Source organism: Cebus imitator, unplaced genomic scaffold (genome assembly GCF_001604975.1).
Source record: "Cebus imitator isolate Cc_AM_T3 unplaced genomic scaffold, Cebus_imitator-1.0 Scaffold205, whole genome shotgun sequence".
Taxonomy (NCBI): Eukaryota; Metazoa; Chordata; class Mammalia; order Primates; family Cebidae; genus Cebus; species Cebus imitator.
This window is the reverse complement of record NW_016107520.1, coordinates 1,412,339-1,437,655: the sequence shown is the minus strand read 5'-3', so window position 1 is coordinate 1,437,655 and position 25,317 is coordinate 1,412,339. Positions and strand designations below refer to the sequence as shown.

The following is a 25,317-nucleotide window of genomic DNA, read 5'->3' as shown; positions in this document are numbered from 1 at the left end:
TGAGCTCATAGAAGTAGAGAACAGAACTGTGGTTATCAGAGGCTGAGAAGAATAGGAGGGAGGGAAGGATAGAGAGAGGGTGATTAGCAGACAGGAAATTACAGGCAGATAGAAGGAAAAAGTTTGTGTTCTATAGCACTATAGGGTGACTACAAATAATAATTTATTGTATATTTTCAAAAAACCAGAAGACAGGGTTTTGAATGTGCACCAAAAAATGATCAATATTTGAGGTTATAAATATGCTGATTACCCTGATTTGAAAATTGCACATTGTATACATGTACTAAAAGATCACTCTGTATCCTATAAATATGTACCATTATGTGTCAACTAAAAATAAAAGAAAAAATCTTATCAAACTGTACACTTAATCACATGTGATTATTTTGTGTCGATTATACTTCTATGAAAGTGTGTGAATTTTTTCTTTTCAATGTGAGGGTTTTTAAAGCTTGAATTTGAAGGACCATCCAGTTTTATTAAAATCGAGAGCCACTTGAAACCAGGGGATGTGTCCTGTCCTGCATATTTATGTGCAGTGTGCAGAGTTCTGTCCTGAAGAGGAAAGGAGAGGTGGACAGAAAGGGAGGGCACAGGCAGCAAGTTTAGCCGGAGCTACCAGAACTGCTACCTACACAAAAAACTGCTTTCACTTGCCACCGCTCCCCAGGCAATACAGAGGATACAAAGTGAGTGAAATCCATTTTCTTTACTCTTGGCCTGACATAAATATTCACTGGCCTGAAGCAGAAGAACTTGTTCCAGCTAGCTTGCCAGTTACACCATCCTGGCCAGGCCACACGCTTAGCAAGCTGTATTCCAAGTCACTGTGTCCTGGCTAAGCCGCCAAGGGCATTGCTTGGGACCTTGCTATATGCAGCCCAGAGATTTGCATTTCTTAGCTGGGGGACTCCAGCAAAGAAATCAGTTCGGGTGCCTGAATCTGACATGGAAATGTTATTTGATCCAGGAAGCTAATCGAGGTGTTACAACTCCTTTGCAACTGATCTGATTTTACTTTAGAAGTATTTTCCTCCAGCCTAGACTTGGCTCAGGTGGCTTAGAAATCAGGAGAACTGTATGTGGGTAAAAAGTGAGCAGGTCTAATGTTGACTGAAAAGAACCCAAGGCCTCTGTGCATAGGGATATGATAATTGCTCTGGGCGTCACGCCTCCCTCCATCCCTCCATCCGCTGGTCAGTGTGGAGTTTCCTTCCACTGGGATGGGGAACAGAGCTGCTGGGAATGCCCTCAGAAATGCCATCACGGTTGCCACTGGCAATCCTTTCTTGTGCAATGTCCTTTCTCAGGAAGATGAATACAGGCTGCACATAACCAAGTGTCAATCAAACACTCAGCAACACCCGGTCTCATTAAGCAGAAACTAAAAGGACCCTGAGGAGAAATAAATTTGACTAAATCTGGAATTCAGGGGAGAACCCAGGAAAGGGAAGGAACTTCCTGCCGCATAGGGGCCAGTTTCAGGAAAAAACCCTGAAGCCCAGCACATACATTTTCCTCCCTCCCAAATACCAAGGCTATTTTGAATTTCATCTCTTTGTCCATCTGTTGCACCAGCAAAATCCCTGATTTGAGAGCCATGGGCAGAAAAAAATGCTGTAAGTAAAGGTCTGTGCAGGACAGGATCACACTTGCTTCTTTTAGAACAGATGTGTTTGCAGAGAAGGAACAATACACCAGAGTTTTTCTAATCTATATCTGACTCTGATTAGTTGTGAAACCTCAAAACAAGAAGATTGGACTCTGGTTTTCAAATTGTAAAGTTCTATAATCCATGATTTAAAAAAATGCACCTCTGATTGCTCTCTGGAGCTCTGAGCTCTTAGGAAATCAGTCAGAATCCAGCAAAAAATAAAAGTTGTCCATGAAGGACAGCTGTTCTATTTTGATTTATTTTTGGGCATTTTATCTTTTGTGTAAAATACTTGGCACATAATGACAAAAGAATACTTGTAAGTCCCTTTTTGCAAACGAGAAAACTCAGGTCTTGCTATCAGTGGTTGAGTTGGAACCTCATCCTAATCAGTTCAGGGGTAAAACTTAAGTCATTTTCGCTGCTATTTGTCCCTGCTGCCCTGCCGTTATAGTAGTCCAGAATTTGACCCATGGAATTGGGCAGAGTTTGTTCAGGTTGTAGGAATGATTCAACAGAAACTGAAAATAGTGTCTTTTGTTTACAACAGTTTGTGGAAAATATCAAGAGTGTAGGTAGGTTCTGTGGGCTACGCAGATATATGCATTTTGCACCCCCCACAAAATGCATATATCGAAGAAGCCACTAACCCCCAATGGGATGGTATTTGGAGATAGGGCCTTTGGAAAGTAACTGGGCTTAGATGAGTTCATGAGGGTAGTGGCTCATTATGAGATTAACTCCCTTGTTAAAAGAGAAAGCGACAAGGAATCTCTGTCATTGAGGAAGGGAATATTAAAAATACTGAGCATTTACCTGAAGGCAAGTGTGTCACCAAAGAAACCTAGAAACCATTAATGAAATGTTGGTTATTCCCTGCAACCTGTCAGGTGAGGAGGTGAGGCTCATGCAGATTAGATGTGTTGCAGAAAAACAAGGAACCAGTATTTTCTTTGCACAATTGACTAGGAGTAAATAAATTATCGCCACATTGAATGATGAAAACATTTTTCAAAAAGCTGCTGTGTTGCCCCTGACAGATGTTTTTCCTATTCTTTGTACTAGTTTCCGACCTTGAATGCATTATAACCAGCGACAGTTATCTTGAAGCTAATCAGAGGTCAGGAGTTTGAGACCAGCCTGACCAACATGGGAAACCTCATCTCTACTAAAAATACAAAATTAGCCAGGAGTAGTGGCGGCGCATGCCTGTAATCCCAGCTACTCAAGAAGCCAAGGCAGAAAATTGCTTGAACTCAGGAGGCGGAGGTAGCAGTGAGCCGATATCACGCCATTGCACTCCAGCCTGGGCAACAAGAGCAAATCTCCGTGTCAAAAAAAGAAAGAAAAGAAAAACAGATAACCAGTAGAAAAATGCTAATATAGGATAAATGCTTTTTAAAAAAAAAACACTGGAAAATATAAGGGAAGCACAACCCATATAGGAAAAGACACAGTATATATAGCAATGAAAGAAAAAGGAAAAACATGTTTTAAAAAGAGGACATATATACCAACTATATCATACTCACAATAAAAATAAATAGCTTAATCTGCACTATTAGAGCTCGAGATTTTCAGAATATCTACAAATTCTACTTATATTTTATTTATCAAACATTTATCTAAAATGAAATCACAGAAAGTTTAGGAGTAGTAGGATAGGTGAAGATATGATAACTAAATGCAAACAAAAATATTTACTCAGCATCCATATGACATGGTAGAATTTACTCCTCCCCTCAAAAATGAACAAGACAAAGAGGGTGATTTATTTACAAAATTATTTATTTATTTTAAATTAACAGATAACATTGTATGTTTTTATCATGTACAACATGACATTTCGGAGTATTTATTGTAGAATGGTTAAATTTAAGTAATTAACAAATGCATTACCTCACATAGCAATGGTGGTGAGAGCACATAAGATCTACTCTCTTTACGTTTTTCAAGGATACAATATTTCATCCTTAACTGTAGTCACCTTGCTGTACAATAGAATTCTTGAAATTCATTGCTTCTATCTAACTATAATTATTATGACTGACCAAATCTCTCTCCTGTCTAACCATCCCAGCCTCTGCTAACCACCGTTATACTCTCTACTCCTATTGGATCAACTTTTTGCGCAGCACAGTAGTCCTCCCGTATACACAGTTTTGCTTTGCAGTGTTTCAATTACCTAGAGTCAACTATGGTGTGAAAATAGGTGAGTACAGTAAGTGTGTGTATACCACATGTTCTTTATCCATTCAACCATTGATAAACACTTAGGTTGGTTCCATATCTTGGCTGTTGTGGATGGTGCTGTGATAATCATGGGAGCACAGATCACTCTTTGACATACTAACATCATTTCCTTTTGATGTATACTCCATAGTGGGATTGCTGAACCATATGGCAGTTCTATTATTAATATTTTGAGGAACCTGTATTCTGTTTTTCACAATGGTTGTACCAGTTTACATTCCCACCAATGTATAAGGGCTTCCTTTTCTCCACATTGTTGCCAACACCTATCTTTTGTCTTTTTGATAATGGCCATTCTCACCGGGGTGAGGTGATATCTCCTTGCGGTTTTGATTTACATTTCCCTGATGATTAATAATGTTGAGCATTTAAAAAACATACCTGTTGGGAATTTGTAAGTCTTCTTTTGAGAAATGCCTCATCAGATCTTTTGCCCATTTTTAAATCAGGTTGTTGTTGTTGGATTCAGTTCCTTACAATTTCCTTATAACTGCTTGTCAGATAAATAGTTTGCAAATATGTTTTTCTATTTAAAGAAGGTAATTTTATAAGAATCTTAATCATGATAATACTCACAAAAGCCAATTAAAAAGAAAACAAAAGAATTTTAATCATGAACCATTATGAATAGAATAGCACTCAGTTAGAGAAGGCAAAATCAATAAATAGGTGTGGTGCATCATGAAGAAAATAAGAGCACCTGTTTTGCAGTTTGACAAGTCAAATAACAAAAGTAAATAAATTGAAATAAAGGTCTGAATAAAACAGGAACGTTGAATAGCTATAGCTATAGTTACAGCCAAATTTTATTCCCTACAGGAAATGTATTATCCTTTCTGGAGCCCATTAAACATTTATAAAGATTGATCACATATAGTAACCATAAAAATTATCAATAAATTCCAACTGTAGATACTGCAGAGGTAACATTCAGTTACTGGAACAAAACAAAACAAAAAATGTGACTAGTTTCCCAATTTATTCTATTAAGCCAGCATAATTTGATGGCAATCCTTGAGGAATGTATGACATGAATTCACTTAAAACATAGATGGAAAATTCTAAATATAGTATCAGAAAAGTTGAATTTAGTTGCATACTGAAAGAAAGAATGTACTGCGAACAACTGGCTTTATCTTAGGAACATAAAGCAGATTTACTTCCCATCTCTTATTATGGTATCTATAAATCAAAATAGAAAACTTCATGATCATACTAATAGAAGCTAAAAATGCATTTGATAATATTCTATAACCATTCCTGATAATAACTTTGGTAAATTAGAAGTAAAGAAAGCCTGCTTTAACATAGCGAACAATTGCAAAAAGAAATGATTATTTAATCCTCACTAACATGCTAATGGTGGTCAATATTATTGTTTCTAATTTACAAATGATAAGCAAAGCCTAGAGATGTTACAACACATTCCGCTAGTAAATAGAATGGAAATCAAGCCAACATAATATTTGTATCAGTAAGAGTTCCACAGAAAAACAGAGCCAATAGGAGATATATACATTAAGAGATTTATTGCAACAAGTCCAGGCGTGGTGGCTCATGCCTGTAATCCCAATACTTTGGGAGGCAAGGAGGACCGATCACCTGAGGTCAGGAGTTTGAGAGCAGCCTGGCCAACATGGTGAAACCCCGTCTGTACAAAAAATACAAAAATTGGCCAGGCATGGTGACCCACACATGCAATGCCAGCTACTTGGGAGGCTGAGGCAGGAGAATTGCTTGAATCTGGGAGGCAGAGGTTGCAGTGAGCTGAGATCTTATCATTGCACTCCAGCCTGGGAGACAGAGCAAGACCCCATCTCAAAAAATAAAAATTTAAAAATTTAAAAATATTTATGGCAACAAATTGATTTATGTAGCTCTGGGAGCTGGTTATAAGTGCAAAAATCTGTAGGCAGTCATTGGGAAAGGAAGGTACAGAAAGGAAGCTGCAGTCCGTGGATGGAAGTGTTTCTTCAGGAAAGCCTCAGTTTTGTTCTTAAGGGCTTTCAACTGATTCTGTCAGGCCTACCTATAGTATGGGGCATATCTCCCTTACTTAGTCAAGTAAGACTTAGTTTTTATAAAAAGTTTTTATTTGACTAGGCGCAGTGGCTCATGCCTGTAATCCCAGCACTTTGGGAGGCTGAGGTGGGTGGATCATGAGGTCAGGAGTTCCAGACCAGCCTGGCCAAGATGGTGAAACCCCATCTCTGCTAAAAATACAAAAATTAGCCAGGTGTGGTGGTGGGCGCCCATAATCCCAGCTACTCAGGAGGCTGAGGCAGAGAATTGCTTGAACCCAGAAGGCGGAGGTTGCAGTGAGCCGAGATTGTGCCACAGCCCTGCAGCTGGAGTGACAGAGCGAGACTCCATCTAAAAAAAAGTGGGGATTTATTTTAGGTGCAAAGTGACATGTGCAGATTTGTTATATAGATAAAAACTGTGTCACGGGGGTTTGGTGTACAGATTATTTCATCATTCAGGTAATACACATAATACCCAATAGGTAGTTTTTCAATCCTTGTCCTCCTCTCATCCTCCACCCTCAGGAAGGCCCCAGTGTCTATTGTTCCCTTCTTTGCATCCATGTGTACTCAATGTTTAGCCTCACTTATAAGTAAGAAAATGTAGTATTTAGTTTTCTGTTCCTGCCTTAGTTTGATTAGGTTAATGGCTTCTAGCTCCATCCATGTTGCTGCAAAGGACATGATTTTGTTCTTTTTATGGCTGTGTACTACTCCATGGTATATACATATCACATTTTCTTTATCCAGTCTACCATTGATGGGCATTAAGGTTGATTCCATGTCTTTGCTATTGTGAACAGTGCTGGGATGAGCACATGCATGCATGTGTCTTTTTAGTAGAACAATTTCTATTCCTGTGGATATGTACTCAATAATGGCATTGTTGGGTCAAATGGTAGTTCTGTTTTAAGTTCTTTGAGAAATTGCCAAACGGCATTCCACAGTGGCTAAACTAGTTTACATTCTCACCAACAGTGTATAAACATTCTCTTTTCTCTGCAGCCTCACCAGCATGTTATTTTTTGACTTTTTAATAATAGCCTTTCTGACTGGTGTGAGATGGTATCTCATTTTGGTTTTGATCTTCATTTCTCTTATGATTAGTGATGTTGAGCATTTTTTCATATGCTTCTTGGCTGTATATATGTCTTCTTTTGAGAAGTGTCTTTTTATGTTCTTTGTTCACTTTTTAATGGGGTTGTTTATTTTTTGTCTAAATTTCTTATGTATTCTGGATATTAGACCTTGGTGGGATGCATAGTTTAAAAATATTTTCTCCCATTCTGTAGGTTGTCTGTTTACTCTGAAGATAGTTTCTTTTGCTGTGTAGAATCTCTTAGTTTAATTAGGTCCCATGTGTCAATTTTTGTTTTTGTTGCAATTGCTTTTAGTGCCTTCTTCATGAAACCTTTGCCAGGACCTATGTCTAGAATGGTATTTCCTAGGTTTCTTCTTTATTTCTGGGCTCTCTTTGCTGTTCCATTGGTCTATGTGCCTGTTTTTGTGCCAGTGCCATGCTGTTTTGGTTACTATAGCCTTGTACTATACTTTGAAGTCAGGTAGTGTGATGCCTCCAGCTTTGTTCCATTTGCTTAGGATTGTTTTGGCTATTCAGGCTCTTTTTGGGTTTTATATGAATTTTAGAATAGTTTTTCTAATTCTGTGAGAAAGAGTCATTGGTAGTTTGCTAGGAATAGTATTGAAACTGTAGATTGCTTTGGGCAGTATGACCATGTTAACAATATTGATTCTTCTTGTCTATGAGAATGGAATGTTTTCCTATTTGTTTGTATTATCTCTGATTTTTTTCAGCAGTACATTCTCATTGCTGAGTTCGTTCACCTTCCAAGTAAGACTTTAATCCTACTTTAATCACATCTATAGAATCTTATTCTAAATATATTATACATGCACCCAACATTGGAGCACCCAGGTTCATAAAACAACTACTCCTAGACCTACAAAAAGACTTAGACTGCCACACAATAATAGCAGAAGGACTTCAAAACCCCACTGAAGAATTAGGCAGATCATCAAGGCACAAAACTAACAAAGTAACTCTGGACTTAAATTCAACACTTGAACAACTGGACCTAATAGACCTAATAGACATCTACGGAACACTCCACACATAAATTGTGGAATATGCTTTCTTCTCATCTGTACATAGAATGGACTTTAAGATTGACCACATGCTAGACCATAAAGTTAGTCTCAATAAATTTAAAAATATTGAAATCATACCAATTGTACCCTGAGTCCACAGTGGAATAAAAACATAAATCAATACCAAAATATCCCAAAACCACACAATTACATGGAAATTAAACAACTTGCTCTTGAATGCCCTTTGGGTAAACAGTGAAATTAAGGCAGAAATAAAAAAATATGTTTTGAAATAAAGGAAAACACAAACACAACATACCCAAATCTCTGGGATGCAGTAAAAGCAGTGTTAAGAGAAAATTTATGGTGGTAAACACCTACCTCAAAAGGTTAAAAAGATCTCAAATTAACAATCTTAGATCACACCTAAAGGAACTAGAAAAACAAAAACAAACTATCCTCAAAGCTAGCAGAAGAAAAGAAAAAACTAAAATCAGGGCAGAGATGAATAAAATTGAGACCCAGAAATTCATACAAAAATCAGGAAAATGAAAACATTGTTTTTCAAAAAAATAAACAAGATCTTAGACCGCTAGCTAGAGTAACAAAGAAATAGAGAGAAGATTCAAGTAAGAACAATCAGAAATGACAAAGGTGACATTACGACCAATCACACAGAAATACAAAAGACCCTCAGAAGCTATTATGAACACCTTCATACACACAAGCTAAAAAATCTGGAGGAAATAGATGTCTTTTGCAACTACTCAGATGGAACTAGAGGCCATTTTCCTAAGTAGTAACTCAGGAACAAAAAAGCAAATACCTCCTGTTCTCACTTGTAAGGGGAAGCTAAGCCATGGATACACAAAGGCATACAGAGTGGACATTGGAGACTCAGAAGTGGGGATGGTGGAAGGAGCTGAGGGACAAAAAAATCACCTGTTGGGTACAGTGTACACAGTTTAAGTGACAGGTACACTAAAAGCCCAGACTTTACCACTATACAATTCATTCAAGTAACAGAAACCACTTGTACCCCTGAAGCTATTGAAATAATAAATAAATAGGGCGAGGCGTGGTGGCTCACGCCTGTAATCCAAGCACTTTGGAGGCCAAGGCAGGCGGATCACCTGAGGCTGGGAGTTCAAGACCAGCCTGACCAACATGGTGAAACCCCGTCTTAAAAATAATAATAAATAAATAAATAAATGTTTTCTTTCTTCAATAACAAATTAACCTTAACTTACAGTAACTTTTTTACTTATAAGCTTTTTAATTTTTTTCACTTTTAAAATTCTTTTGTAATAACACTTAGGTTAACACACATTGTATACCTGTACAAAATAATGTTTTCTTTATATCCTTGTTCTGTAACCTTTTTCTATTTTTAATTTTTCTTTTTACTTTTTCAATTTTTTATTTAAAAACATACACATTAGCTATATGACTGGCAGTGCAGCAGGTTTGTTTACAATAGTTGCGCTGCAAACACGTAAATAATATGTTGCACTACAATGTCACAACCTCACTAGGCAATAGGAATTTTTCAACTCTATTGTAATCTTATGAGACAACCATTGCATATGTTGCTCATTGTTGATCAAATTATTGTTAGGCAGCACATGGCTGTGTTGTCTATTCTATACTGAAATTTACATGATTATCTCAAATGTCTTTTGTGTCGTTGTTGGACTGATACAGAGTCTCCATGTTTGCCACCAAGGCTACACTGTTCATGGGCTCATTGTGCAAGCACTATGGTAGTTAAGGACAGAGACTGGCTGGTCTCTAATGGCTGAGTTATCATGTCCACTTGCTCAATGCATTCTCTGTGGTTGATACTCTTTATTCACTGACTTCTATTCCCCCTCGTTTAGGAGTTTCCCCAGGAACATAATTCTTCCCACACTTCTGGGTCATGCTTACACACAATCAAGCAAATTTCCATGGTGCCAAAGAAGGCCTGCAGGCAGTAAAGAATGCAGGTCCTTGTGGAAGGAAGCTGTTAGCATGCCAGGAACTGTCTGCAGCTGCAGGTAGACTCATGTAAGTGAAGGCAATTTGGGGTGAGATAGTAGAATCATCTTCTATAAATAGGAAATATTGGAAATCTATGCTATAATAGAGAAAATAAACATATATACAAAGCTTCCCAAGCATAAGCAAGATTGAAAGAAATTAAATAGAATCTGTGGATAGATACAAGAAGAAGAAGATAAAGGAATGCAGCATGCAAAAGACAAATGAAGGACTAAAAGTGAAATAGGACTCAAGAAACAGAAGAATATTATCTTAGAATGTGTCTATAGAACAACTTTATTAAGAATATTGATTCAATATAAAAAGAATGCACAAGCAAGAAGATATAACAGCATGGCTATGGAAAAGGAGATACGGAATGAAAAAAAATTCATATTGAGAATACCAAAAACCTCTCACCATTATGTATCATATAAGTAACCTAGATACAGCAAGGAATAAAATAGATAAGGCTAAATAGTAAATAAATGATGTGGAGGAACATCTTAAGATAAAAAGAGTGAATACATAAGAAAAAGAAAAAAAATTAAATGAACGAAGGTAAAATGATAGAGAAAAAAGACACTTCAACTTAAATGTAGTTGGTGTCCTTGAAGTAAAGTATAAAATGGGTTTAGAGGGGGGAAATGTATTTAGACATACATAATCACATAAAATTTCCCTAAAATGAATAAAGAACAGAATCTAAAAACTTGAAAGAGCACATTAAGTACCAAGCAAAAATGATACAATGTCATGTATACCATGACATAGTCTGATTAAACTCTTAAACTTTAGAAATAAAGGGATCTGTTTGTGTACTATATTTCATAATGAAATATGTAAATTTAAAAATAAATAAGGAAAGAAACCCAGGCAGAAATTTAAAAGTCATAAGTAAGGATAAAAATGCCGGGTGACTTATCCATATCAAATTTAATTCCAGAGGACATTGAAGTAGCATATACCAGGTTCTGAAAAAAAGAAAACATAGACCCAGACATGTTGTCTGGTATAAAAACCACAGGTAAACATTTTTAAACAAAAATGTTATGCTTTCTTAAAGCACATTTTGAAAACACTATTTAATGATGAAATCCAGTCACACATCAAGACAAAAGAGTATAGGAATCTAAAATGGTAAAATCAGTGTTAAAGGCTGAATCAATTGAAAGTGGCTCTAAGCAGCCAGAGAAATACATCTCATCTCAAGCAAAACATAAGTATAGATTGAACAGTCAAACAAAAAAATCAGTAAGGGTGTAATGGAGCTGAAAAACACTGTAAATCAATCTGAAATAACTAATATTTATAGAATACTATATCCAACAACTACAGAATACACACTCTTTCCAGTGCATATGGAATGTTTATGAAGGAAGACCCATACACTAGGACATAAAATAAATCTCAATAAAATGGAATGTATTGAAATTATACAGTAATACAATTTTGTTCCATATGTGACCACAAGGCAATAATTAGAAACCAACAACAGGAAAATATCTAAAAATATCCAAATGCTTGGAACTAACTATATACTTCTAAATAACCCATAGGTAAAGAAAATTAGAAATTAGGTAAAACAATAGAAATTAGAAAATATTTTGAACTCAATGAAAATGAAAGAGCAACAAAGCAAATTTTGTGAGATGAAGCTAAAACAGTGTATAGGAAGAAATTTACAGAATTTTAATGGTTTGAACTATCATAAAAGGAGCTCTAAAGTCAACGATCAAAGCTTTGACTTTAAGCTAAGAAAAACAATAATAAGTTAAATCCAAGGTAGAAGAAAGAAAATATTAAAGTTAAGAGCTAAAGTCAGTAAAGTTGAAAATAGAAAAACTATAGATAAAAATCAATCAAAAACAAAGGCTGTTTATTTGAAAAAGTAAAATTGATAACCCTCTAGCTGGAGATACTACATTCATTAAAAAGGTAATAAAAGGCCAGAAGCAGTGGGTCATGTCTATAGTCCCAGCAGTTTGGGAGGCCAAGATGGGAGGACATTTGAGCCAAGAAGTTTGAGGTGAACCTGAGCAACACAGTGAGACCCAGTCTCAACAAAAAATTTAAAAACTACCCAGTTGTGGAGGAGCATGCCTGTAGTCCCAGCCACTTGGGAGGCTGAGGTGGGAGAATCACTTGAGCCTGGAAGTTGAGGCTGCCGTGAGCTTCACATCACTGCACTGCGGCCTGAGTGACAGAGCAAGACACTGTCTCAAAAAAAAAAGTGATAATAAGGAAATATTACAAACAATTGGTCCCATAAATTTGACAAAATAGATGAAATTTTTAAAAATTCTTTGGAAAAAACATCAAACTACTAAAACTTAGTCAAGATAAAGTAAAAACTCAAATAATCTCCTATTAAAAATTAAATTTATAATTTAAAAGCTTCCTACAAAGAAAATTTCAGTCCCAGTTGGTTTCATAGACAAATTCTATCAAACACTTAAGGAAAAAATAACATCAGTTCTAGACAAAGTCTTTCAAATAAATTTAAGAGGTGGAAATATTTCTTACTTAACTCATTCCATAATGCCAGGCTTTCTTGGATACCAAAATTAGAAAGGATTCATTTTGCAAAAAATACACAAGACTTCCATACTAAAAAAGATATTATTAGGGGGGAAAAGCCTACATATCAATATTTCACATGAATATGTACTCAAAAACCCTGAATAAATGTTTAGCAAATAAAACCCAACAATATATAATAAGGGGAATATACCATAACCAAATGATTTTCATCTCAGGAATGCAAGGTTTGCTTAACATTATTATAATATTATTGATCAATGTAATATTGCTTAGAACAAAGGAAAAACTATTGATTCTAATAAATACAGGAAATGCATTTAACAAAAATCCAACATCCATTTATAATAAAAACTTTCAGGAATCTAGGAAAAAATGGAAGTGTTTTCATCTAATAAAGAGCATCATTGAAAAACCTACAACTAACAACATCCTTAAAAGTAGACTTTCATTCTACTTTCATTCTAACATCAGGAAGAAGGCAAGGATACCCTTTTAACCATGTTCATTCAGTATTATACTAGACTTCTTAGCCATTATAATCAAGCAAGAAAAAGGAATAGAAGATATACCTACTGAAAAGAAAGAAACAAAGCAGTCCTTGTTCAGCAATGATATGATTATATATGTAGAAAGTCCTAAGAAATCTACAAAAAGAATACTAAAACTAATAAAGGACAGTATAATAAAAGTCAATGTATAAAATTAATTTATATTTCTGTATACTAATAATGACATATTAAAAATTGGAAGTTTAAAAACATCATTTAAATGTCACAAGCAATCTATTACAGGATCCATTTGGCAAAAAATATACAAGACTTGCATACTGAAAACTACAAAAAAATGGTGAAAATAATTTTAAAGGCCCGAATAAAAAATGTATACTATGTTTATGAATTGGAAGGCTCAAATTGTTAAGATGTCATTTCTTTCCAAATTGATTTATAGATTCAATGCAGCTCCAATCAAAATCTAAGTAGGTATTTCTATAGAAATTGACAAGCTGATTCAAACATTTATATGAAAATTGCAAAAGACCTAAAATAGTTAAAACAACTTTACAGAAGAAAAACTGAGAGGATTTATATCATTTGATTTCAAGACTTACTGTAAAACAATAACAATCAAGATCTTCTATTGACAGATAGATAAAAAGATACGTCAGTGGAATACAGTAGACAGTCTAGAAATAGGTTCATACCTTTGAGGGTAACATCTATCTTTTATTTTTATAGACACTGTTAAGAAAATGAAAGGAGAAGCCACAGACTGGGAGAAATTTTAATGTATCTGTTACATATTACATAACTTCTATCAAGAATATATAAAGAATTTACAACTCAATAAGAAATTTACAACAGAATTTTGAAATGGGCAAAATATTTGAATAGACACTTTGCAAAACTGGATCTACAAATGGCCAATACACACATGAAAATATGCTCAATATTAGCAATGATTAAAAAAGTTAAATTAAAACCACAGTGTGTTATCAATGCATATCCAATAATATGATGCTATTAAAAGGACTGCCAGAATTAGCCAGGCGTAGTGGCACGTGCCTGTAATCCCAGCTACTCAGGAGACTGAGGCAGGAGAATCGCTTTAACCTGGGAGGCGGAGGTTGCAGTGAGCCGAGATCGCACCACTGCACTCCAGCTTGTGTGACACAGCAAGACTCTGTCTCAAAAAAAAAGGACTGCCAATGCCAAGTATTGATAAGAAGCAACTGAAGCTCTTATGCATTGAGGCGAAGATATAAAAAATACCATGGCTTTGCAAAATAATTTGGCTGTTTCTTATATGGTGTGATATATTTTTACCATGTGACCCAGAAATTCTAAGTATTTTTCTCAAGAGGAAAAACAGTTGAACAAAAGGACTTGAACATAATAGAAGTTTATTCACAACAGGCAAAAACTAGAAACAACACAAATGTTCATCAACAAGTGAATGGGTAAATAAGTCATGTTATATTCATACAATGGAATTCTGCTCAGCAAATTCAAAGTTTAACAACTGATACACACGATAACATAGATGAATCTAAAAAATGTTATATCTTAACTGTGGTGGTGGTTACACAGGTGTAAAAAGTGAATGTATTTTATTGTATGTAAATTAAACATTTATAAATTTGCTTTTAAAAATAAGCCAGTATCAGACTTTCTAACAGAAAGATCAGCCTGACAATGCCTGAAGCTACTGATTTATCTTGACATCACAAAAAGATATTCAGGTAATCAAACATGTTTTTCTCCTGACATAATGCGATAGATACAATAGGACAGTTTTTTTTTGAGATGGAGGTTTGCTCTTGTTACTCGGGCTGGAGTGCAATGGAACAACCTCAGCTCTCTGCAACCTCTTCCTCCCAGGTTCAAGCAATTCTCTTGACTCAGCCTCCCAAGTAACTGAAATTACAGGTGTCCCCCTCCACACCCAGCTAATTTTTTTGTATTCTTAGTAGAGACAGGGTTTCACCATGTTGGCTGGGTTGGTCTCAAACTCCTGACCTCAGGTGATCCATCCACTTCAGCCTCCTAAAGTGCTGGGATTACAGGTGTGAACCACTGCACCCAGCTGCAATAGGACATTTAAAACACCATTTACGTAATGTTCTTGCCAGAAAATCAACCCTGAATCTATATAGTATCTAGATCCAAATACCAGTTTAAAGACAAAGGACAGAGAAACTTGTTAAACTATTAAGAGGTGTACAATCAGCAGAAACCAGAATGTGGGAAACTCTAGATGATAAATAAATGATGTGTTTTCTTCAACAAGTAGATTACAAAGGAAATTAAAAGGGTGAGGAAGTCTATAAAATTGTCTTACTGTGAGTCTCCTAGTAAAGACAGCCTGCGGGAAAGCTTATTCCAGGAAATGAGGGGAAGGGGAAACAGAAGAGAAAATAGGTCAATAAAAGAGTGTGCATTTCTGACCTGCCACATTTGGTGCCAAGTGTGCAGTCTTGAGGGGCTGTCTTCTGAGACACAATTTGAGCTACAGCCTACTTAGGAAGAGGAAGATGGAAGAATTGATGCACTAGCTCCCATCACCCGTTGATCAAATGTTTACCTTTGAGTGTTGACAACCACAAACTTCCCTGTTGCACATTCATGGGTCCCAAAATAACTCACACTTCATGGAAAAGGAATTCCCAAGAAGGAATGCAGGAAGCCCATGGCATGGGCGTGATGCCTCACCACTGTTGGGTTTTGTTTATGTGAAGCCTGTGACTAAGGCAACTGGAATGAAACAAGTGGCCAAGGGCCTGGGGAAAGGTGGCTGAGAGGATCTGAGGTGGTGAGCCTGAAAGGGGCTTGATACATAGACTTAAGAGACATATTAACCAAACACAAAGTGAGGACCTTGCTTGGATGCCTATTCAAACAAGTTGTAGAAAAAACATTTATGAGATAATTGGAAGAAATTGAAAAATTGAAAAATGACTGGATATTTAATATTAAAGAATTATATTTGAGTTACAGTAACACTACTATGTTTATCATTTACAGATGCATGCTGAAGAATTTGTGAAGTAATAAGATGTCCAGTATTTGCTTCTAAATAATCTATCGGGTTTATTTAGAGACAGAGGTAAAGATAACCAAAGCTGGCCATGTGTTGATAATGATTAAAGCTATATGCTTATTATATGAAATTTTTTATACCCTTTTGTTTACTTCTTCCTGTTTAAAATAATCCACTGTATATTTTTAAAACTATTTCACTAAGAGTTTTTATGTTAAAAGTTCTGGTACGTAGGTGGGTTGCTCCCACTTAGAGGAAACAGCAATATGCTGACTTTAAATCTCTTTTCTTGGACTGGTCAGAGTTCCCAGAGAAGATCCTCTCAAATCCCTGCCTGCAGGGTATATTTCTGATGCAAGAGCTCTGGGAACAAATGAAAGACAGACTTGGGGTAGTCTCACCATTCAAAATGCCCAATTTCACTTATCTCCCTGTTTTTAGTATGGTACCCCTGACCTCAACTGTGTTTGATATCCCTCAGCCTCCTCTGTTCTCCCTCTCCAGAGAATAAACCTCCTATCTTCTTCTGCAAGCAGAATGAGCATTTGCCCAGCTATGCAGATAAGGAAGAATGGATCTCTCAGTCTCTAGATCTTCAACCAATCCTGTTTTAGAGGCGGGGGTGAGCAACCTACTCTCTATTCCAGAGACTTTTGGGGATTCAGCATCAAAAATCATGCTGCTTCTTAGTGTTTCCTAAAGTCAATTTAAAGTTAATGTTTTGGGGACCTTATCCATCTATTTCCTAAGTTCTAAAATGTTGATGTTGGGTTAGTTTATGTCTTTTTACAAGAAAAATCAATTTACTGACATTTTAGTAGAATTTAAAGAAGCAGCAAAACTAAAGCAACAGATTTATAAGGACATAATTCATATACCATCCAACTCATTGAATTAAAATGTAAGCTCAATGATTTTTAGTATATTCACACAGTTGTACAACTACCACCAACACCAATTTTAGAAAATTGTCATCAACCCAGAAAGAAACCTTATACTCATTAGCAGTCACTCCCAATTTCCTTCCAAACTCCAAGCCCTAAGCAACCACCAATCTATTTTATGTCTCCCGAAACATTTGCCTATTTGGGCACTTAATATAAATACAATAATATAATATGTGGTCCTTTGTGACTAGCTTCTTTCACTCAGCATATTTTCAATATTTATTCAGAATGTAGCCTGTATCAATACTACCTTTAATTGCCAAATAATATTCCATTTTATAAACATATCACATTTTATATATCCATTTATCAATTGATGAACATTTGAGCTGTTTCTACTTTTTGGCTGTTATGAGTAATGCCATATGGACATTCTTTTTTAACTTTTATTTTGGGTTCAGAGGTACATGTGCAGGTTTGTTATGTAGATTAATTATGTGTTACAGGAGTTTGGTGTACATATTATTTCATCACTGATGTAATAAGCATAGTACCCAGTAGACAGTTTTTCAATCCTCTCTCCACCCACCTTCCACCCTCAAGTAGACCCCAGTGTCTGTTGTCCCCTTCTTTGTGTCCATGTGTACTCAATGTTTTGCTCCCACTAATAAGCAAGAGCATGTGGTATTTAGTTTTCTGTTCCTGTGATAGTTTAAGAGTATGTTCTCCAGCTCCATCTATGTTACTGAAAAGAACATTATCTCATTCTTTTTATGGCTGCATAGTATTCCATCATGTATATGTGCCATATTTTCTTTATCCAGTCTACTGTTGATGGGCATTCAGATTGATCCCATGACTTTGCTATTGGGAATAGTGCTGCAATTGCACATATGTCTGGGTGTCTTTATGGTAGAACAATTTATATTCCTTTGGGTATATACCCAATAATGGGATTGCTGGGTCAGTTTTGTTTTAGGTTCTTTGAGAAATTGTCAAACTGCTTTCCACAGGGGCTGAACTAATTTACATTCCCACAAGCAGTGTATAAGCGTTCCCTTTTTCTCCACAGCCTTGCCAGCTTCTGTTATTTTCTTTTGACTGTTTAATAATAGACATTCTAACTGGTGTGATATGGTATCACATTTTGGTTTTGATTTCCATTTCTCTGATGATTAGTGATGTTGAGTATTTTTTCATATGCTTCTTGGCTGCCTGTATGTCTTTTCCTGAGAAATGGCTATTCATAGTCCTTTGCCCATTTTTTAATGGAGTTGTTTGGTTTTTGCTTGTTAATTTGTTTAAGTTTCTTATATATTCTGGATATTAGACCTCTGTTGGATGCATAGTTTGCAAATATTTTCTCTCATTCTGTTGTCTGTTTACTCTGATGAAAGTTTCTTTTACCGTGAAGAAGCTCTTTAGTCTAATTAGGTCCAATTTGTCAATATTTGTTTTTGTTGCAATTGCTTTTGGCATTTTCATCATGAAATCTTTGCCAGGGCCTAGGTCCAGAATGGTATTTCCTAGGTTATCTTCCAAGGTTTTTATAGTTTTACATCTTACATTTAAGTCTATAATTCGTTTTGAGTTTATTTTGTGTATGGTGTAAGGAAGAAGTTCAGCTTCAATCTTATGCCTATGGTTAGCACCATTTATGGAATAGGGAGTCCTTTCCTCAATGCTTGTTTTTGTCAGCATTGTCAAATATCAGATAATTGAAGGTATGCAGCTTTATTTCTGGGCTCTAGCAAGTCAAATCCAGCAGCACATCAAAAAATTAATCCACCATGATCAAGTAGGCCTCATCCCTGGGATGCAAGTTTAGTTTAACATAAACAAATCAATAAATGTGATTCACCATATAAACAGAACTAAAAGAAAAACCACATAACTGTCTCAATATATGCAGAAAAGGCTTTTGATAAAATTTAACATCCCTTTATGTTAAAAATTCTCAACAATCTAGGCACTGAAGGAACATACCTCAAAATAATAAACACACAGCCAACATCATACTGAATGGATGAAAGTGGCAAAAGGTACTGAAACATACAAGTATGTTTCAGATAAACCACAAATAGTATAACCCACTAACAGCTCATTAATTCACTTTCTTTTTTTTTTGAGATGGAGTCTCACTCTGTCACCCAGGCTGGAGTGCAGTGGCATGATCTCGGCTCACTACAACGTCCACCTCCTGGATTCAAGTGATTCTCCTGCTTCAGCCTCCTGAGTAGTTGGGACTACAGACATGTGCCACCACACCTGGCTACTTTTTGTATTTTTGGTAGAGACAAGGTTTCCCCATATTGGCCAGGCTGTTCTCAGACTCCTGGACTCAGGTGATCCACCCACCTCAGCCTCCCAAAGTGCTGGAATTACAGGTGTGAGCCACTGTGCCCAGCCTTAAGAAGTAATTTGAAGCCAGATCACAAAGTGCCTCAATAGCCATGCTAAAGAGCTTAGACTTTATTCTATAGACCTGTGCTTCTCAAACTTTAATGTGCATTTGAATCTATGAAAATGCAGATTTTGATTCTGTAGGTCTGGTGTGAGATTCTACATTTTGAGCAAGTTCCAATGTGAAGCCAATGCTGTTGCTCCAATGATCACACTTTGAGGAGCAAAGCTAGAATGCAGTAGGAGCCATTATACGTTTCCATGCACACATAATTCAGCCAGTTTAAGAAGGCTGGCTCTGACTACAACGCAAACAGGTACAAACAATATTAAGAGCCAGTAAAAACTAAAGCTCCTGAATTTCCTTAGAGTTGATATACATAGTTACAACATGTTCTCCAGTGGTGTCCAAATGCAGAAAAAGGGAAGCCGAGAAACAGAAAGAGAGCTTACCCCATGGAGTACACTGGCCACCCACCTACTGCCCTCCCCAAGATGTTTGCTGGAGGAAGGCTGTTTGCTGATGACTGACTGGACTTTCTAGCTGAGCATCTCAGGGCCTCAGAACCTCCACAGCCAGCCTCCAGTCTTTTTGCCCCTTTAGAAGTGACTAAAGGGCAATACTCCAGAATTTCCATTGGGTAGCTTTGGGCTATCAAAACAGCAGAGACTGTGGGGAAAACAAAGAATGATCTTATGCTCTTTAGAAATGCCAAAGAGTTTAATAATATACTTAACACGTCTGGCCCCTTGCCTGCACATGCTTGCGCCATGACTGTTACAGGCAAATTATCTTTGTGTAGCTAAGCAGAATGAAGCCTGAAGCATCTTCTTTTTAGGATCTCACTTATGCTTGCATTTAACATGCCTGGTAGTTCTAAACAGGAAGAATTAGGGGAAGGAAAAGCCTTAATACTATCTTTTAAAGTGATTTAATTTTCCCAAAATTATAAAAGTGCTACATTATTGTAAAAAAAATTAATTGCAGAAAATATAAAGAAGTAGAAATAAAAATGATTAACATTCCAACCTCCAATAATTACTATTAATTTTTTTTTGGAGGGGAGAGGAACGGAGTCTCCCTCTGTGTACCAGGCTGGAGTGCAGTGGTGCGATCTCAGCTCACTACAACCTCCACCTCCCAGGTTCAAGCAATTCTCCTACCTCAGTCTTCTGGGTAGCTGGGATTACAGGCGTGCACCACCATGCCCTGCTAATGTTTGTATTTTAGTAAAGACAAGGTCTCACCATGTTGGCCAGACTAGTCTCAAAATCCTGACCTCAAGTGATTTGCCTGGCTGGGCCTCCCAAAGTGCTGAGATTATTCAAATATTTTGATGTACTTCTTCTCGTGTTTTCTTTCTTTCTTTTATAACAGATATTCTGCTTACTGCTCTTTCCTCTTAATGTCACAAAATGAGCATTTCTTCTGCTGTATCATTTTGTAAACAAATTTTTTTTTAAATCGCTGATTATAAAGCAAGTTGCACTACCAAGTTTCTTTTAGGAGAATATGTAAAAATTCTCCTCTTTTCTACATTTGCTTGTGTTTTCAATCAAGTAACTTGGTATGTAGTTAGGCCTAGAAAACATGATTAATGAAGATTATATAATATTCTATAAAATGTATATTACACAATTTAATCACCATTACACAATTTAATCAATCCACCTTTTTCTTTAAAACAGATCATTCAACAAATTTTTACTAACACTGTGACAGGCATTGTTCTAGGTTTTGGAATCAGGAAATCCCTGCCCTAATGGAGATTACACCTTAATGGGGTGTCAGTGAATTTTTGAAAAATTATTGAATTGCAGTGGTGTTTGCTTCAGCAATCAAAGTGGAGCATAAAGGAGTGGAGAGTGACCGGGCAGCAGTGGAGTAACATAGGTGTGGGAGGTCGCAGAAGTCACTCTGAGCAGGCGAAGGATGCGGAGAAGAGGGTCCCGCGCAGACCTGGGGAAGCGCATTCCAGGCGAGGTTATGGCAAGTGCAAGGCCCTGAGACAGGGATAAGCCTGGTGAGGAGGCTCCTTTGGCAACACACAGGGCGGTGGGGAAAGGGGTGGGTGGGGTAGTCATGGAGGCAGGCAGGGCCATCGTGCAGGGCCTTGCAGGCCACAGGAAGGAGCAGAGGTTGATTTTCTGTGTAATGGAAAGCCCCAGAGGAGGAGCACTATAATCAAATTTACTTTCTAAATGATTTCTTCTCTGGTTACTGTGCATAGAAGAACCCCACTCCTTGATAATGGCCTAGATACCTCTAGAAGAAACTGAGAAAATATTTTTGTAATTTTGGAATAGGGAATACAAGACTGATGCCTCCGTTCACACATTCACACATTTTGAATGCTAATAGTGTGCCAGGTATGGTGACAAGCCCCAGGAATACAGTGGTGATGAAACTCTGTCCTTGTGGAATTTATAAACCCATTTGACAACATAGATATTGATGACTTCTGAATTGCACAAAAAGAAAAACAAATTAAAGACAAAAACAGAAAGCCACAATAAAAACAAAAAATGACAAATGGGGAAGTGCATAAAGGGTCTAATTTTCGAACCTTATACACAGTTCTTATAAACCAATAAAAAAAAGATAAACAGTCCATTAAAACATGTCGGCAAAAAAAAGAATAGACAGCTTAAAAACAAATAAAAAACAGCCAATTAACAAAAGCATTTCCAACTGCAATGATAGTTCAACAAGCACAAACTGTAAAAAGCCAGATTATTAATATTTATTGTTGTGAGTAGAAACTTGAAAATACTTTTCGGGGAGTAATTTTTTTTTTTTGACACTGAGTCTTGCTCTTTCGCCCAGGCTGGAGTACAGTGGTGTGATCTTGGCTCACCACAACCTCCACCTCCCAGGTTCAAGCAATTCTCCTGCCTTAGCCTTCCAAATAGCTGGGATTACCGGCACCCACCACCACACCTGGCTAATTTTTGTATATTTAGTAGAAACAGGATTTCACCATGTTGGCCAGGCTGGTCTCAAATTCTGGATCTCAGGCAATCTGCCTCCCTCAGCCTCCCAAAGTGCTGGGATAAAGGCATAAGCCACGGCACCCAGCTCTTGGGTAGTAATTTAGAAATGTCCATCAAAATGTGTACAGGTAGATTTGGTGGACTGTAAACCCTGTGGCCCGCCTGAAGGGTGTGCCATCCCTTCTCTGCCTTGGTATAGTCACAGACTAAGAGCATGTGACCTACAGTCCCCAATAAAATGGTTTTTTTTGTTTGTTTTTTTTCTGAGACTTTAGATCTTGACCATTAGGATAGAAGAAAGAGGTGGAGTTTACTCAGCCCACAGTCACCAGTGACCCTCGGGCCCAAGCTGGCCCTACTACAAGGGCATTCATTTGCTTTGTGATTCTGGTCCCCCACTGCTGCAGTGGTTCTTGCCCATCTTCAGAGTTGATTTTCCATTTTCTTTAGAGTCTGTGAGTCCCGACTTGTCCTTCCGGTATGTTCCATTTTGCTTACGTTAGCAAGAAGGTGTTTCGTTGGACTGCAACCCAAAAATTCTCATATATCGACTAAACTCTTTCACAGTTGTTACTTCCTAGAAGTGAGAACAAAGGAGGAATGAAGAGGACGATGGGTATGGGGAAGGGAAGGGGAGTGATATGATACTATTACATTGGTTTTTGTTTTTGTTTTTGTGACAGAGTCTTGGTCTGTCACCCAGGCTGGAGTACAGTGGCGCGATCTCAGCTCACTGCCACCTCTGTCTCCTGAGTTCAAGCAATTCCCCTGCCTCAGCCTCCCAGGTAGCTGGGATTACAGGTGTGTGCCACCACTCCCAGCTAATTTTTTTGTATTCTTAGTAGAGACGGGATTTCGCCATGTTGGTCAGGCTGGTCTTGAAACCCCTGACCTCAGGTGATCCGTCCTCCCTGGCCTCCCAAAGTGCTAGGATTATAGGTGTGAGCCAATGAGCCCCGCTTACATTGGTTTTTAAAATACGATTCACTGCTTATATTATTATAATAATTTAAATGCAGAAATAAAGAAAAAAAGAGAGAAGAAGAGTAAGCAGGAATTGAGGAAATAATGAGTCGCCTGTAATGTTACTAATCTGGGAGGACTATTCTCAACAGTTTGGTGCATACACACACAAATTTGTACATGTATGCATGTGTAAGGGTGTGTTTGCATGCACACACACACATTTATTTATATACGCATATATTAAAATGGGCTTTTACTATATTTGGAGAGTTTCTTTGTCAATCAACAATATATTGAAAATGCTTATTTGATGGGATGTGATGGCTCTCACCTGTACTCTCAACACTTTGGAAGGTGGAGGCGGGTGGATCCCTTGAGCTCAGGAGTTCAAGACCAGTCTGTGCAACATGGCCAATCCCCATCTCTACAAAAATACAAAAATTAGCTGGCGTGGTGTCATGCACCTGTAGCCCCGGCTACATCTCTTGAGCCCTGGAGGTGGAGGTTGCAGCGAGCAACCATTGTACTCTAACCTGAGTGACAGAATGAAACTCCATCTCAGAAAAGAAAAAAGCTTTTTCATATCACCAAATACTACTAGATTGTTAATGGCACTGAAGTCTTCACTTATCTGGATATAACATAATTTGTTGAATTGATAGCTTACTATTGAAATTTTAGGTTGTTTCTACATTTCCAATATTATTATTTAAGTGGACATAATAACAATGCAATAAATGATCTTTGATTGGTCATTGTTCAGAAATGTAGTTATAAAGATATTTGAGGGACAACTGGAGAAATTAGATTATGAAATGGATGTTAGGAAATTGTAGCTAATTTTGTTAGTATAATTTGTGGTATTATAGCTGTAAAAAATGTTATTTTTAGAGTTTCACACAGACATACTTAGAGTTGAAGTGTCACACTTTCTGAAAATTAGTTGTAAATGTTTAGCAACAATGAAAAATGGATGAATAGATGATAAGCAGATGAGAGAAAGAGAAATAGATGAAGCAAATATGGCAAAATAGTAGCAAGCATGAAATCTAGGCAGGTGGTGGATACGTGAGTAATCACTGAAATATTCTTTCTACTGTCCTATTTGACATTTTTCATAATACGAAGTTTTCTTTAAGAATATCAAATATTTCACAAAATTTTCTGGAGGGTTCAAATTTGAGGTAAAAAAAGACAATGAAAAAGATCGTTGTCATACATCTTTGCACTTTTAAATAATATTCTTAAGATAGATTGCTCAAAGTGAATTTCTGGATCAATGAGTCTATATTAATTTAAGCCTTTTGATACAATAATACAATATATTATTAAATTACCTCTCAGAAAAATTTTAGTATTTGCATTCCTAATGATAAAATATTTGCATACAAGAATGTGTATTTCTCCATATCCTCATCATCACAGAGTACTTACTATCAAAAAAGCTTTGATAAGCAAAACCTGTCCTGAATTTTATGTTGTCATGTATTTAGTTTGTAATATTCATAATTTAAATGTCACTTACAGTAATTCTATGAATTTCCTGTTCATGTTCTTTGTTCTTTTTTTGTGATTATCTGATTTTTAAATTGATGATTAAGGTCTCTTTATATATTAAGAAAAATAATTCTGTGTCTGTCATTCTGTCGTATATATTGCCATTTCTTTTTTCTTTTTTTTTTTTTTTGAGATGGAATCTCACTCGCTCTGTTGCCCAGGCTGGAGTGGAGTGCAATGGCACAATCTCAGCTCACTGCAACCTCGGCCTCCTGGGTTCAAGTGATTCTCCTGCCTCAGCCTGCAGAGTAGCTGGGACTACAGCCGCCTGCCACCACACCCAGCTAAGTTTTGTATTTTTAGTAGAGATGGCATTTCATCATTTTGGCCAGGCTGGTCTCGAACTCCTGAACTCAGGTGATTC

At 36.8% G+C, this 25,317-nt stretch overlaps 1 long non-coding RNA gene across 1 annotated transcript in view; it reads left to right on the top strand.

Moving 5' to 3' along the window:
* Positions 1-556: 556 nt before the first annotated feature.
* Positions 557-25,317, top strand: part of LOC108317660 — a 33,456-nt gene continuing 8,695 nt past the window's right edge. Inside the window, exons 1-2 of the long non-coding RNA XR_001830846.2 lie at positions 557-692; positions 16,131-16,212. This is a non-coding gene — a long non-coding RNA (uncharacterized LOC108317660). The remainder of the gene's footprint in view (positions 693-16,130; positions 16,213-25,317) is intronic.